Source organism: Heterodontus francisci, chromosome 8 (assembly GCF_036365525.1).
Source record: "Heterodontus francisci isolate sHetFra1 chromosome 8, sHetFra1.hap1, whole genome shotgun sequence".
Classification (NCBI taxonomy): Eukaryota; Metazoa; Chordata; class Chondrichthyes; order Heterodontiformes; family Heterodontidae; genus Heterodontus; species Heterodontus francisci.
This window is the reverse complement of record NC_090378.1, coordinates 117,157,528-117,174,839: the sequence shown is the minus strand read 5'-3', so window position 1 is coordinate 117,174,839 and position 17,312 is coordinate 117,157,528. Positions and strand designations below refer to the sequence as shown.

The 17,312-nt window shown below is 43.0% G+C and overlaps 1 long non-coding RNA gene across 1 annotated transcript in view; it reads right to left on the bottom strand.

Annotated features, from left to right (window-relative positions):
• LOC137373095 (uncharacterized) overlaps positions 1 to 17,312 on the bottom strand; it is a 35,285-nt gene that overhangs the window by 3,537 nt on the left and 14,436 nt on the right. Inside the window, exon 2 of the long non-coding RNA XR_010975582.1 lies at positions 2,789 to 3,017. This is a non-coding gene — a long non-coding RNA (uncharacterized lncRNA). The remainder of the gene's footprint in view (positions 1 to 2,788; positions 3,018 to 17,312) is intronic.

The window sequence follows — 17,312 nt, the reverse complement described above, 5'->3', positions numbered from 1 at the left end:
GGCTCTGACTCAAATTTTCAGAGGACTGGAGTACAGCAAATGTGGTACTATTATTCAAGAAGGGTAGCAGAGATAAACCATGTAATTACAGGTCAGTGATTCTAACATCAGTGATAGGCAAACTATTGGAAAATATTCTGAGGGACAGGATTAATCTCCACTTGGAGAGGCAGAGATTAATCAAGGATAGTCAGCATGGCTTTGTCAGGGGGAGACCATGTCTGACAAAACTTAATTGAATTTTTCGAGGAGGTGACTAGATGTGTAGATGAGAATAAAGCAGTTGATGTAGTCTACATGGACTTCAGTAAGGCTTTTGGGAGATTGGTAAAGAAGGTAAGAGCCCATGGGATCCAGGGCAATTTGGCAAATTAGATACAAAATTGGCTTTGTGGCAGGAGGCAGAGGGTGATGGTCAAGGGTTGCTTTTGCGATTGGAAGCCTGTGACCAGTGGTGTACTACAGGGATCAGTGCTGGGACCCTTGCTGTTTGTAGTGTACATTAATGATTTAGACGTGAATATAGGAAGTATGATCAGTAGTTCACAGATGACACAAAAATTGGTGGCGTTGTAAATAGTGAGGAGGAAGGCCTTAGAATACGGGACAATATAGATGGGCTGGTAAGATGGGCAGAGCAGTGGCAAATGGAATTGAATCCTGAGAAGTGTGAGGAATTTTGGGAGGATTAACAAGGCAAGGGAATAAGCAATGGATGGTAGGACCCTAGGAAGTACAGAGGGTCAGAGGGACCTTGGTGCAGTTGTCCATAGAAGGCAGCAGCACAGGTAGATAAGGTGGTTAGGAAGGCATACAGGATACTTACCTTTATTAGCTGAGGCATAGAATATAAGAGCAGAGAGGTTATGATGGAGCTGTATAAAACACTAGCTGGGCCTCAGCTGGAGTACTGTGTACTGTTCTGGGCAACACACTGCAGGAAGGATGTGATTGCACTGGCGAGGGTGCAGAGGAGATTCACCAGGATGTTGCCTGGGCTGGAGCATTTCAGCTATGAACAGAGACTGGATAGGCTAGGGTTGTTTTCCTTACAGCAGAGAAGACTGAGGGGGGAACCTGACTGAGGTGTACAATATTATGAGGGGCATTGATAGGATAGATAGGAAGAAACTTTTTCCCTTAGTGGAGGGGTCAGTAACCAGGGGGCATAGATTTAAGGTAAGGGGCTGGAGGTTTATCGGGGATTTGAGGAAAATGTTTTTTAACCAGAGGGTGGTTGGAATCGGGAACACAGTGCCCGAGGTGTGGTAGAGGCAGGAACCCTCACAACATTTAAGAAGTATTTAGATGAGCACTTGAAATGCCATAGCATACAAGGCTACTGGCCAAGTGGTGGAAAATGGGATTAGAATAGATAGGTGCTTGATGGCCGGTGCAGACACGATGGGCCAAATGGCCTGTTTCTGTGCTGTATAACTCTGACTCTATGACTTTAAATTCAAAAACTCAGGTTTCCCGGCAGGTTAGTCATGTGACTAGCTGATTTGACCATGTCCGTTTGTATATTTGGTCATCTTAGCAATCAACCTGGAATGTGAGCTCCCTCACCTTCAATGGCTGGTGATCAAAAGTCCATTGTGGGTTGAATGGGTCAGGGAGTGGCTGCTTTGTCCTTCGAAACACTGTCTGTTAATATGCAAATATCTTCTTCAGCCACGGCTGATGAGTTTAACATGTCCTTTCTCAACCATACTAACAGATTAAATTCAATGTTCTTGACAAAATTAATGTGCCTCATTCTTGGCAGGTGGGGACCTAGCATGAAACTTCACTACTGGTATCAGCAAAAGTGACCATATAGCTGTTGGATCAGAGTAAAAACCCAATTGGTTTACTAAAGTTCTTTAGGAAAAGAAACCTGACATTCTTACCTGACCTGGCCCATGCAGGGTCAACCCTTAACAGCCCTCTGAAGAAGCTTAGCAAGCCACTCAATTCTATCAAACTGTGACAAAAAGGCGGCCAGCACCGATCTTCTCAGGGATAACTGGGGACAGGGAATAAATTCTGGCCTTGCCAGCAATACTCATATCCCGAGAATGGATGAAAAAAACATTTTTTTTCAGCTATTCAGCCTATCCAACAATGGTGCAAACCCACAAACTTTTCTCCTGTGATTTGTTCTACCATCTGAACCTTGTAGCAAATTACAGTCCTCTTACTCCTAGCCATTCATATTTCTAGATCTGGATTACAGTTATATGCTTCATCCAATTAAAACTATCAGAACAAATGTGTAAATAACAATGTACATTTCCTCTGCTTTTCAGTGTTGGTGATCCTGGACAATGCCAATATGTTTTATGGTCGGCATCCTGCAAATTTTGGCTTTGTTCTGAGAAATCAAAACTCAGACAAACAGGTTAAGCTGCAAACTCAGTCATGCTTGACACTACCCAAAGCATCCAAAAAGGGAACAGTGAATGCACTGACAAAGCAAGATTACACTATGAGGAGAGTAACCTTTCATGCAGTTGTGATGACTATTCAGTATTGAAAACCCTGGAATATATGTGAATAAATCACCTTGGCAGAATTCTACGTAAATTACTCGACAACATGGAGAGCATTAACCGAACCCCAAACTCTAATGCAATGCTTGTCTGCTGTTGATATGTTTTGCACATCAGCCTTTTCAAAACAAGGCTGGGCTTTATACAGGATGGAGGATTGAACCGTCACCAGTGTCTGCAGGCTAGCCACAGACTTGATGAAGATTGTGTGCTTGTGAATCAGTTGAAAGAGAAAATAAACCTTTGTTACGTACGATTGTGTCGACAAATTGCGATTGAATTGGCTCGGGTTCTTCCATGGTCCTTTGTAACAAGTGAACCGTCTGCCATCCAGTCACTGGCTAGACGATGAATACTTCAACAAACGTGTTTCGATTGGCCTTTGAATGCTTCAGCAGACTTTTCCTGCCTTCTCTCTTATTATTCCAGTGGTTTAATCTCTTCTGCATGCACTGAATCAGACTTGCCTTCAACGAAGGACAACTGCAAGAAATTAGGAAAAAGTTTATCATTGCCATTGATGTTGCACTTGATTTGAATTCATGTTCAGCTTTATATTGAACTCTTATTTTGTATATTGTTATGAGTCCATATTTATTGTTTACACTTGGAATCTATCTTTTAAAACTGAAGGGCTGAACTTTGGGTGTTTTTTTTGAAAGGCAGTTCAACAAAAGGTTGACCAGTAAACAAGTTCTTACTGGAAAGCATGTGAATACACAAACAGACATGGCCAAACCAGCTAGTCATATGTAAATAGCTTGAGTTCGCTGCTCATAACCACTCACATCTGCATGTTTCATGCATTGAGAGATCACCTACCTGAACCAGACAACCTGACCATTATTGAAAGCCGTATCCTGGAAATCAAGCCCAGTGATTGGGTAACAGCAGCGTTGCCATGTTTTTCCATCAGCTGATCAGAACAGAGTAGCAAAGCCACACACACTTCAATAGTCCAGATGCTCTTTACAAAATATTATTGTGAACTATTTTCATTCATCATCTGCAAGGTCTTTTTTTCTTCTTCGAGGCACAGGGTTATACTGCACAGAAACAGGCCCTTTGGCCCCTCGTATCTGTGCCGGCCATCAAGCACTAAACTATTCTAATCCCATTTTCTAGCACTTGGCACCAGCCTGGAATGCTATGGCGTTTCAAGTGCTCATATAAATACTTCTTAAATGTTATGAGGGTTCCTGCCTCTACCACCTCTTCAGGCAGTGCATTCCAGATTCCAACCACCCTATGAGTGAAATCTTTTTTCCTCAAATCCCCTCTAATCCTCCTGCCCTTTCCCTTAAATCTATTCCCCCTGGTTATTGACCCCCCCGGCTAAGGGAAAAAAGTTTCTTCCTATCTAACCTATCAATGCCCCTCATAATTTTGCGTACCTCAATCATGTCCCCCCTCAGCCTTCTCTGCTCTAAGGAAAACAACCCTAGCCTTTTCAGTCTCTCTTCATAGCTGAAATGCTCCAGCCCAGGCAACATCCTGGTAAATCTCCTCTGCACCCTCTCCAGGGCAATCACATCCTTCCTATAGTGTGGTGCCCAGAATTGTACACAGTACTCCAGTTGTGGCCTGACTCGCATTTTGTACAGCTTCCTGACTTGTACCAATGTTCACCACAAAGTTTTTTTTTTAAATGTATTTCTCGTCATCGAGAAAATGACAGTGGGCATATCCAAAGAATATCTGGTGCGGTCAGTATGATTTTCAATCCCGCCCAACCCTCTTGCACCACCACCACCACCCGCCCCCCATCCCAACCCCTCCATTTTAGTGTAAGAGTCAAAAAGTTATTCACCCAAGTGGTGATCTGAACAATCTGATTTCAAACTTCTTGTGTGACCAGATTCCACATTCCCTATTTTGTAATGTCTGCCCCCAGCCCATGCTGAAATGTCTGGCTTAATTTGCTGTTGCCTTTGGCATCTCCTCAATTTTCCTTGTATCCCCATCTACTCTCCTTCCCCATATCTATGTGTATCTATCTCTTATCACCACTCGCTTGATCAGATTCAAAGTTGGTGTTCCGAAGGCTGCTATAATTCGAATCCCTAAGCTCTAACCAAACTAAAGTTTTTCAAAAGGTTTGAAACAATCTTTCCACTCAAGAAATCCAAATGAGTGACCTTTTCTACGATTGGAATAAAGTATTTTAAATACGACCAATTATTAATAAGTGAATAAGTTGATTTTGCTTTGAATTTGTAACATTGTATTCTTCTTCTCACTCTCTCCCTCTAAATGCATCTCTCTTATCTTGATTAAATTTATGAATGTGGAATTGTGGTAGCAGTTTTGCTGACCTTGGGGTCTACAGCTCTTTGCTTTAATGACTCGTTTGTCTGCAGCAACCCACACAGACGTTATCAACGGGCAAATGTGGTATCTGGAGTACGCACTAACTTAAGGAAAATAATAGCTTATTATGTACAGCCTCATGCGAAGCTGACCTCGGATTCTACATGGTGTATAGTCACGAAGGCCGTCCTGTGTCCATCTTGTAGTTTTGTAACTAATTGGGAAACTGTCAGCTCGGCATCTGTTGTACTATATAAATCCGCGGAGATCTGGAGCGCTTTGGAGTAGCACCGGACCGTGATTAGGAAAGGTGTGCTCCCCATGATATCATGCAATAAAATTTGTTAATGCTCAAGGTCTGAGCCCGGAGAATTTCTTTGACAATCAAATTTCTTCCCAAGTTAGGGAAAGACGCTGTGACAAGACGGAACGCCAGGAATAGTAAAACAATTAAGGTGACCTTGAGGGATTGACAACGGCGCCAGCGCTAGTTTGTCTTTGTTTGGTTTGTTGTTCATTTCTCCACAGATCATAGATCCGCGCTTCGGAACTGAGGAAGTGATTAAAGGGTCCGAAGATGGGGTCGATGAGTTCTAAACGTAAGAAAGAAGGGCCGCCCCCGGGGACAAGTAAACCATGTCCCACTGAGAAAGGCGGCCCACGTCCATTTGCCCCCTCGAGGAAGACGCAGAAGCGCCACGGTAAATACGTGCAATGTAAAACGAAGGTAGGAGACCCCCTGGTTCCGCCAGGGTCACCGGCCGTTATTGTTTGGAAGGAGACAGGCGACAGTAGATATGTTATCCCTTTCACCTCCGATCTATACGAGTGGTCCCACGGCAACTGGCCTTATGGAGGCTCCTTTAAATTGGAAAAGGTTGATTACTGGAGGACGTGTGTTGAGAGTGGGTGCGGCGACCCCTCCTGGGATAATGCTTACATGCTCCGGTGTTTAGATAAATTTAAAGAATTGCGAAAGGCCATCAGCCCCCTAAGCCTGAAGAAAGAAGAAAATCATTGACAAAGTTTATGGCAGAGTGAAATAAAAGACTATGTTTTAGAGTAAAAACAAGTTACTGTGTCTTTGATTCAAATGTGTGAATGTTGGAAGTGTCCACGAATGAATTGAATGTCTGGGATGTACAGCTTGTGTTCTGTACAAATTGTGTTCTGTAGAACTGACTGTTAACTCTTTGTTGTCTGGCTTTAATGTTGAAAGCATCAGTCTATTAAGTTGTTTGGAATTGAATGAGTGTGAAAAGTGATTGTTGAGTGTGTTCATTTCGATTTAAGATTGTGCACCCAGGAATGGGATATAAACTTGAATTATATTTTAAGTTAAAGTTTTATTATTTTAAAAGTTGGTTTTGCAACTGTGAAAAGGCAATGAACAATTTTCTAAGAAATAAGCTTCAGCCTTGAAGGTCTGAAGATGTTTGGCAGAAATCCAATTTGAAGTTGACAACTCCTGCTTTAATTGGAGTTCCAGTTTAAAATCTGTTCTAGTTTCTGGAGTTTAAATTAAAGACATGTTTTATTGACTGTTCAGGAGCAAATGTCAGGAATTGGATATTGGTTTAAGAGAGAGATGGATAAACAAAGGAGATATAGGAAAGATTCTGTCTGTTTAAAAAGCTGGTGTTAAATCTTTTGTTATAAGAATGTTAAATAACTTTTTCTTTAGTTTTTGGTTTTATTAGTCATTTGAAAAGGCGCCTGAAGAACAAGAAAAATGACGTAATTTACCTATCTTTTAAAATAAACACGTGCTATTCTGTTCTGTGTGTAGTTAATAAGTATTATAAGTTAATAAGTCTGAATTAAATTAATACTGTTAAGGTTAATTGACCTGTTAAGTTGAAAAACTGGAAATTTAATTTGTGGCCACAATGAACTTTCAAGTTTATTATGTCAAGTTTTGGAGGAGCCTTCAGTTCCGGACACAAGGCTCGTTCATATAACATTGGCAGTTTTGGTTTTTAAATATTTATTGCAGTGAATTGGAATTTGGAATCATCTTTGTTATAAAAAAAAATCCTGGCATTAGAAACCTCTTACAAAAGATGCTAAAAATTTGAAAACAATTGCAGTTTGATCTAAAATGCTGTCTTTCCTGAAGGAGATGTTTTCCTTCGAAGTTGATAATGTTACTAATGATTTTGTTGTTTTCAAATCCTAAGGATAGAAAAAAAGTTTAAAATGGACAGTAGTTCTTTTCGATCAGAAAAGAAAGGTTACGTAAAGGTGACGCAGCTGAGAATGTTTTGCTCCGCCCCCTTGGAGACAAACAAAGAACTTAACCCTGCTGCAGCTTTTTGCATTGCTGAGAGTAAAATTTATACATATTGGACATTGTTAAATTTTAAATTTCTAAATTGACAGATACAAGTGTGCAAATTAACCCATTGGGCTCGGGGACAGAGCCACAATGGATTCTTTGTGGGTTTTTTTTTTAAAGCAGGTGACGGCAGGTTCCAAGGCCATGTGAGAACTGATGGCACAGCAAGAGATCCAGCAGCTTTGAGAATTTAAGAATTTAATTGCAGACATCAAATGCCATAGCATCTTTATCAATGAGACAAAGTGCTTGAGAAGGAGAGATAGTTGCAAGCACTTCTGTCTTTAATGTACAAAAAGTACAACCAAGTCTGGGCATAAGAAATTGGAATCAATAAACAAAATTTAATTGATATGAGTGGTTATTTAAAGCACTCAAAGGGAAATTTATCTGATATTTAAGAGGACAATCAAAGTTTTAGAAAATAAAAACAAAACAGTCTAAGTGGTTTACTGTGTTGGATATTAGCATTGGGTTCTTTAAGTTTACGTTCCAGGGACAACAGTTCACCTGGACGTGTCTCTCCCAGGGATTTTATAATAATTGATCGATATTCCACCTTCCTCCAGAAGGTCAGAGTGAAAGTTAAGCTGAAAAAGGCACAGATAATGAAGGAAAAGGTTTCTTATTTGGGAATAGTAGTAACACAGGGAAAGCATGAGATAGAGCAAAAGTGAGTGCAGACAATCCTCGAACTCCCCCTAGCGCAAGATATTAAAGTTCTAAAACAAAAGAGGACAGTTCCTATTCCAGGTTGTGAGATTAAACAGACAAAAAGCACCAACCCCCACGATTACCCCCACATCCGAATTACCGACGAGTAAGGTTACGACCCAGAAGTCACAAGTGACTGGTCTCCCTTGCCCTGCCTTAACTGCAGGACCAGAAAATGGATTTGCGATAATAAAAACTAATAAAATTGTATATGATAATATAAAGCTTGAGTTGGTACCGGTATTATTGAATATCTCAGATTGGAGGCAAATTGATGCAGGACAGGTGCCAGTTTGGATCAATGACACCCAGTTGGAGGACTTAGCTAGTCACACAAATGATAAAATTACCAGGTGCCAACTCAGAAAACTTAAGGTATGGAAAGGTCAGGAGTGTGTAAATACAGGATCTATGAGTATTGGAGTAGTGTTGGGAATACCTGTAATTCTGAGATAAGTTAGGGATGCAAATATACAAAGTAGAAAATATAGGAGTGATGAGGGGAAAAGATTACATAAAATACTATGATATATTACCCTATGTTATGGAAATGTTATGGAAATTGGAAAAGAGGTAATTGGAACAACATTGTCCATTGTCTGAGTGTAGTCTGGAAAACCAGGTGGTCATATGTCCTCATCCTATAAATAAAATGGCAGAATCAAAATGTGGATTTAATGCCACTGTAAATTGCAACATGGAGACTAGGAAAGCATTGTCAGGGTTAACCCATGTGGCCTATATGGAAAAGGGGAGATATTGCTTAACCACCACAGTGAAGGAGTACCAGTATGGACATAAACGGACTTGGCTGGTGAGCAACAGTACATTTTGGTTCAACCCACAAATACCAACCCGAGTAGGGAAGATGGAGTTGGTAGAGATACATAAACAAAAGACAGAAACGATAACTGTGACAGAAAGTATTAAGGAGGATTTGACAAATTACCTGCGGGACTATGAATATACTATTCAGCCATTGCCCACAGGCTTGGGTAGAGAGAGACAGCAGCTAGAAGTCATTGCTGTAGTGTACTACAATCTGGAACAACAGTCGAAGATGCTACAAGATGAGATTGACGAGATAAATGGCAGGAGGACTTATAGAACTGGGGGTCAGACGTGCAGATACACCCCTGGTTTAGAATTGGGTATCATGGTATTATATGTGACCTACTTAATTTGGCAACGTTCGAAATTAATTAGGCGATGTAAGAGGATGTATGAACACAGGTTGGACAGCTACCCGAAAAGCAATTAGTGTTCGAACTTGCTCTGTCAAAGGACGAACAATTAGTTATGCCATAAAAGGGTAATTGTATAACCTTTTCATATATACTTAAAATGAATTAATGAATGATCAACGTACTCTAAGAATGGAATTGTATTATGTTTGCACAATCGATTATGTAACAGTGATGCTTAAATGAAATTGTAATTGTACAAGTGTACCACCTTTTATGTTGTAAACAAGTAATTGAAGCCCCTGCAAAACTTATGCCTTTACAGAGTTCCCGCAGGCCCCTCTTGTGGCACAAGCAGGCAACGTATTGAGTGCGACCCCTCCGGGTGTTGAAGGCTGTTTCTAGACAAATAGAGACCATCAAAGGCACCTAGGTGGGATCAAGGGAAGGATTCTTAAAAGTGTTTTGAAGAATCAATGGGGGGACTGTGAGAACAGAATTTTATGGGGACATTTAAGATGAAATAATTATAATCAATCATGTATTGCTAACAAGCTAGCTTCAGTGCTGCAGGGAGGGACAGCTTATCAGAAATGACTTCATAACTTCAGGGCTGCAGAGGCAACTTGGCCTTGCAGCTGGTACAGCGCAATAGCAGAGAGAGACATTGTGCTTCAGCAACACTCTTCTTATCTCATCACCCAGACATGACACATTCCTAAGGAACAGTTAGTGTGAGAAACATACTGACCAGGCAAACCCACGCCCCTTGTCCGAGGGTAGCTCAGCCTAACGTTCCCAGGGAGATAGGGGAATAAGAAACTGCTTGAGGAGAGGATGACAAGACAGTAAGTACCCCAATTAGACCCTGAGAACTATCCTTCTGATTCCGAGCCTCCACCGCCGGATAATCCCCCAGGACCTGCTCCTTTGATCTTATGATCAAAAACGAGGGATTGTGGTGGCAGTTTTGCTGACCTTGGGGTCTACAGCTCTTTGCTTTAACGACTCGTTTGTCTGCAGCAACCTGCTAAGCAAAACCGCAACCCACACAGACGTTATCAACGGGCGAATGTGGTATCTGGAGTACGCACTAACTTAAGGAAAATAATAGCTTGTTATATACAGCCTTATGCGAAGCTGACCTCGGATTCTACATGGTGTATAGTCACGAAGGCCGTCCTGTGTCTATCTTGTAGTTTTGTAACTAATTGGGAAACTGTCAGCTCGGCATCTGTTGTACTATATAAATCCGCGGAGATCTGGAGCGCTTTGGAGTAGCACCGGACCGTGATTAGGAAAGGTGTGCTCCCCATGATATCATGCAATAAAATTTGTTAATGCTCAAGGTCTGAGTCCGGAGAATTTCTTCGACAATCAAATTTCTTCAACAGGTGTGCTTTGGTCTAGATTTCCATGTTTTATACAATGGAGGCATTTTATTGGTGCTAGAATAATGGAATTCTGTGTTGGTGTTCCTATAATGGTGGAGTAGTTCCCAGACTTTCAATGAATTAATTTGGCATGTTCTGTTGTGTTAAGAAACAAAATTGTATTGTTGGCTGATTTTGCTGCTTCATGACATCCTGAAACATTTTATAACTAATGGATTGCTTTCAAATCGCAGCCATTTATGTAGGCAGATGTGGCTGTCAATTTGTGTCGGCTTGAATTATATGCTGAACTCCATACAGAGGATTCAACCCACAAAAAAATGCTACCAACAGTCCCAAACTGACATTAAGACAACATCATTGTTTGTAAAACTGAGCTCTTAATCTGTGATCTATCATCCCAATAAATTTAAAAATAGTAAATGCAAGAAAAGTTACTGCCCTTAGAAAGGACTCACTATTGTCTCGTTAAAAATCTTCAGCACAATAAATACTAAAAGTAGAACTGAGATTACTACCCTCCAGTGTTAGAATTAGCAGATATCCAAACAATCCTAAAGTGGAATCATTAAATGCAAATTTGTTTTTGTTCAGTAATGTATGACATAATATTAGTATTTACAGACCTCTGAGCTCAGACATCCTCATCCAGAGGATTGAAGTTGATAGCTGCAGTGGCGATCCATGTGACACATCCTGCTCCATATGGAAATGAGGCAATGAATTTATTAGGTAGTGAAGGTAACCCATGACAGGTGATGTAGGTGAGTTCTCAGCATTTCCACAATGAGTACATACCCATCATCTATGTTCGATAGTGGGGCTCGCCAAGAGTTACAATTACAAATTAAGATAAAGGTTATTTTTTCAATCCTCAGGCTAGGCCTGGCTGTATTCAGGTTTTTATCTATGTATTGGATATTTCTCTGCTATAAATTCTTTTAAACATTTGATGAGTAGAATTTCATAAACAGAATTAAATATTCAGACAATTAGGCTCGATTGACCTGCAAAAGACTTGAAGAACAATTCTTTTCAATAAAAATGGCAAACACCCTCTCTGGTTATTGAAATAATGGAATGAAGTGGTTTAGAAAACATCAGACTTTCATTGGCAGGCCATTAATTATTGAAACGACCATTCTCTTGAATGACACCACCTTAATTTTTTTTGAATACATGCAATTTGCAACAGGCAGAGCATTCAGTTCATAAAGCAGTGAGTTGGTTTGGACCTTGTAGAGATTAGGTGAAACGAAGGAATGAAGAATTATGAACCAAAAATAGTCTGGAAGAGGACAGAAATGTGGCGGTGTAGATGCCTCATTTATAAAAGGTGGCTAAAACAGCGAGAGCTGAGAACACAAATATTTCTCAGTGAAGGACTGAAATGTAAATTAAACTCACTACAGCTAAGGCAGATTCCACATGTTTTGCATCTATTTACAGTTGCTTGTCATGAAATATATTGCATGGTAAGGACCAATAGTCTTGTGACTGAAACTGACTCAAGTAAATTTCATATACTGGATGGACTCCTGAAGATTTCACCTGCTTGAGATTTCCAAATTGGTAACACGAGGATCGCTGTACTGCAGGCAAGATTGTGAACTGTAAAATACATCTTTCCAGTCTCTAACTGGAGTTCAGAATTGTTATGAATGATCAGCAGTATTCTGCTACAGATTTATTATGTGCTAGAAGCTCAGTGCTGAGGAAGATGAAATTGGAATATAAACCTGAATCTTCTTGATTTTTGTCTAATTCCAGATACATGGTGTTGAATTTTCAATTGCCTCTGAGGCACATACAGGTGCAGGCGGCATTGAAAATAGCATGCTCGATGGCATCACTAGATCACAACATCTCTGGAACGCAACATGATTTTCAAAGGGAGGGCTGGAGGAGAGCAGGCAACCCTCAAATTAACTGACTGTTGAGCTCATTGTGAAGCTCATTCACAAGCTTTTGAACAGCAGTTTTAGATTTTCAATTGGGGGGCATGGGGAAAACTGAGGGTCTGAGATATGTTAGGGTGCAGTTGTCATGAACACAGCGGGGAGTCTCGAATGCTAATGGAGTGCTAATGGTCAACAAATTTAAGATGGAGATTTATGCTTGGCTGTTCAACCAGTGGCACAGAGTTGCCATCGCTGGTACCGAGGGGCTTGCATTTGTGAGCAGAGTGGTTGGACTTCTGAGAGGGACGTGAGGTTTCTGGCATCAACTGGGCATCAGAGGTTGTTAGAGGAAGCCTGGCGAATGAATAAGTTGTAGCTGATGGAGTTGTGATGGGAACAGGCTACTCTGACACTGGACAATGTAACGAGGAGGACTTTCAGCAGGATGCATCCTCCTGGTCTGGAACAGGCCAGAGGAGCTGCAAGCGGGAAGAAGGCACTACCCAAGACATCAGCTGTACCTCGCAAGAGTCAGCCGGCTGCAAATGACAGAGTGCCAGTACTGTGGGAGGCTGCGCCTATCCAGGTAGATGGACGTTTGCACTCTGGTCCACAATGACCTGAGACTTCACGGCCCCCATGGCAGTCCCCTACCTGAATTCCTCAAACTATTATTCATCTGGGTCTTTCAAACGATCAGCTGTGCAGCTGGAGGCATCTCATCATGCTATCAGGCAGGACATGGATGCCCTATTCTGGGGGCTGGTGTAGTGGTGGCGGTGGGAGAGACATTACATGCATTTTGAGATAGATGGGCCAATGCAGGCAAAGAGGACATTAGGGTTTGGTGCCATCTATGGATTCTTCAGATCCAGTGGGTCATCGATTGCACCCATAACACTATCGAGGCAACAACCAGCCAGCCAGCCAGATGCCCGAACAGAAATGTCTTCCACTCAATGAATGTCCAGATAGTCTATGACCACAGAAAATGCATCTTTCAGGTCTGCGCCTGGTTCCCAGGCAGGTGTCGTGATGCCTTCATTCTTCCAGAGTCCCAGGTGCCATACCTCTCAAACCAACATCCAGGCTCTGTGGGTGGCTGCTGGGAGATAAGGGTTTTAACTTCCGAAAAGGTTGTGCCTATTGTGTGCACACATTTAAGAGGTGTGGCTATGTTATCATGCCAGCAGAATAAGAGTTGTGATGTAACACAGCATGTGACTTCTGGGTTGAGACAGACTAACGTAAGTAACAGTACAGTGAAGACCTGTGTGTACATGCAGAAGCATCCTCAAATAAAGAATCCATGTTACTGCACTGCTGATCCCATCTTGAGTGGTCAGTGCTTTGAGCACAGTAGCACAGAGGCTAAGAGAACATGCAACAACTCCTGCGCCCATTCAGAACCCAGCCACGGATGCAGAGAGGCACTACAACCAAAACCATTTCCTGGCATGAACCTGCATTGAACAGACTATTGTTACCTTGAAGATGCGCTTCCATTACCTTGACCACTCCGGTGGTGCCCTCCAGTATGAACCAGCCAGGTAGAGGCCTGCTCAGATTGGGAAAAAGGAACCCGACCCGAACCCAACCCAAGTCCCCCCGATTAAGCCTCAGGCCCGACCCGACTCGAACCTGACCTGACCATCCCCTTACTTACCATCCTGACACCGATCCTGCAGCACATGTGCGATGACGTCATCGTGACATCACTCGCTCACTGCGCAGACTCAGTTTCATCCCGGACTCCCAGTTCAGGTAAGTTTTTTAATTTCAGTACTTAACAGCAGAGCATTTACCATGTGTGTCCGGCCCAACCCGCCCCGACTCGACCTGAACTCAGCCCTACCCGACCCGAGCCTGAAAGACGGACCCTGAAGATGGGCCCGGCCCAACCCGAACCCCACACATGTTGTTGGGTCTCGTTGGGTTCGGGTCAGGTAGCAGGCCTCTACAGCCGGTGGGGTCTCATCTGGTGGTCATTTGCCGTGCGCTGACAATATGATAATACAAAAAAACCTGAGCTGGATGAAGAGAAGCTGGAACGCCACTCTTCCCCAGTGGAGATGATGAGGACGAGCAGAACGACAAAGGGGGAGCTCCAGAGGAGCCTGGCGCCCAGGCATTGGAGGAAGACCATCCCAGGTCTCACAGCAATTGGAGGCTTGCATGGCTGCAAGGGCCATGCTAATTCAGCAATGTTTCACTTGAGTTGCTCTCAGCCTTTTGCCAGATGACTTTGTAACTCACTTTCCATCAGAGAGAAATTATAGAACATACAGACACATCTGAATAATCCCATTGCTCCCCAAACAGATTGTTATTGATGGAGACCCCATTTTCAATCTCCCACTGCACAGACTGTGGCACCGCAGCAAACCCAGCCCCACTGACCACTGTCCCTTAACTCCATGACCCTTTTGACATCAAGCAATAACAACATGCAAGCCTAATCGTAGGCATAAGCAATTATTATCAAACAAAAAGTTAATGAACATATGACATGAAATAAAAAGGATGGTAGCTAAAAAATATGGAATTGGCTCAGTGACAGGAAACAAAGAGTAATGGTTAAGGGATGTTTTTCGGGCTGGAGAAAGGTTTGTAGTGGAGTTCCCCAGGGGTCAGTGTTGTGACCCTTGATTTTCCTGATATATATGAATGAACAAGGCCTTGAAGTACAGGGAACAATTCCAAAGTCTGCAGATGATACAAATCATGGAAGCATTGTGAACTGTGAAGAGGATGGTGTAGAACTGCAAAAGGATATAGACAAGTTAGTGGAATGGGCAGATAGGTGGCAGATGAAGTTCAATACAGAGAAATGTGAAGTGATTCATTTTGGTAGGAAGAACATGGAGACACAATATCAAATAAAGGGTATAATTCTAAAGGGGGTGCAGGAGCAGAGGGACCTAGGTGTATATGTGCATAAGTCATTGAAGGTGGCAGGACAGGTTGAAAGAGCGGTTAATAAAGCATACAATTTCATGGGCTTTATTAATAGGGGCACAGAGTACAAGAGTAAGGAAGTTATGTTGAACTTGTATAAGACACTAGTTCGGCCTCAGCTAGAGTACTGCATCCACTTCTGGGCGCCACACTTCTGAGTGCATTGGAGAGAAGACAGAAAAGTTTCACAAGAATGATTCCTGGGATGAGGAATTTCAATTATGAAGACTGATTGGAGAAGTTGGGACTGTTTTCCCTGGAGAAGAGTAGGCTGAGAGGAGACTTGATAGAGGTATTCAAAATCATGAGGAGTCTAGACAGGGTAGATAGGGGAAAACTGTTCCTACTCGTGAAAGGATGGAGAATGAGGTGGATCGGATTTAAAGTAATGGGTAAGAGAAGAAAAGACAACGAGGAGAAACTTTTCACACAGCGAGTGGTTGAGATCTGGAATGCGCTGCCTAAGAGTGTGATGGAGGCAGGTTCAACTGAAGCATTCAAAAGGGAATTAGACTGTTATATGAAAAGGAAGAATGTGCAGGGTGATGGGGAAATGGCTCTAGGTGAATTTCTCTTTCGGAGAGCCGGTGCCGACACAATGGGTCAAATACTCTCCTTCTGCACTGTAACAATTCTGTGAAACTGAGAAAACATCACTCACGTGACCCATTAAGTGCATCTTACAGTCTGGCAGCTTGCGTTCTCGTCCACTACAGGATGCTCCCGCTGTGGCTGAGGGTGAGGTGGGGGGAGCCTGCTCCCTTGCCTCTGCTCATGGCTGAGATGCCTGTGGCTTCCGTCCTCATTGTGGAGATGCCTGTGGGGTTCCTCGATAGGCTGCTGGGCCTCTATCCTTGCATGGGTAGCCTCTGTCACAGGGCCTTGCGGCATGGATGGTTTCTCAGGTCAGAGGGACGAGAAGGCGAGGGATGATGCCAGCACCCCTGAGAGGTAGCCCCCTCATCAGCTTCTTCGACTGCCTCAGCCCTTTCAGTGCACTTGCATGGTGGATAAGGCCACCAGGTGAACGCAGCTGGCATCCACCGCCAAGCTTTCCTGCGCCATCAGCAACAGTGAGAAGTCAATGATACAGAGTGTGTCACTCCTTCTGTACATGTCAGCACCCTGCTCCTGCACCCACTCAGAGTAGTGCTGCATTATGGCTCTCCAAGAGGTTGGCACTCTCTCACAGGTGGAGCTCATACACTCAAAACCCCAAGTAATAATAGGTACACAATGTGCTGCATGGATTCCTCCATCATCTGCTCCAGAAAAACCGGCCTTGTTTCTAACACCCAAGGCCCAGCATCTTCACCCAGCGGAGCTTGACTGTCTGTCCTCCATCCCCCGATGGGGATTGCCCACAGCTGACTCTGCCTCAATATCCTCCTACTGCTCATCGTGATGTGCAGTTCACCCAGTGCTCCATGTTCTAAGCTAAACTGAACCCACCAGGGTGTGTGTGTGTCTGTGGGTCGAAGGTGCAGTGGAATGATGTGACGGTACACCTGGAACATCTCTCCCTGCCGGAGGGGCAGCGGCAACATTCTGCTCCCCCTCCACAACTGGCCCTGTGGGATGCACAAGATGGTGATGAGAACTCAGGCTAGTCGGCAGGTACCTGAGCACAACAAAACCCATAGATTATAGCAGTTGTGAAGCCACAGCACGCACCTGTCCAAGACTTCTCCCTTGAATGATGTGCTCTCTTCGACAGGATAATGAGGGAAAGATTTATGAGTCGACTACCCTCCCTCACCTATTCCAGAATGACATCCACATGAGAAGTCAGCCTCCTCAGTGATGCCCCCTTTACAATCATCCCATATTCAACTGGCCACTTGATCTGAAAAAGTTAGGGAGAACTATAGACTCTCAGTCTGCTCAGCTCATGTGGAATACTGGTGCTTACAGATAGAGACTTGTCACCCGGGTGTCACTGGCCACTCACCTTTCCAGACCTTATTAAATCATTGAAT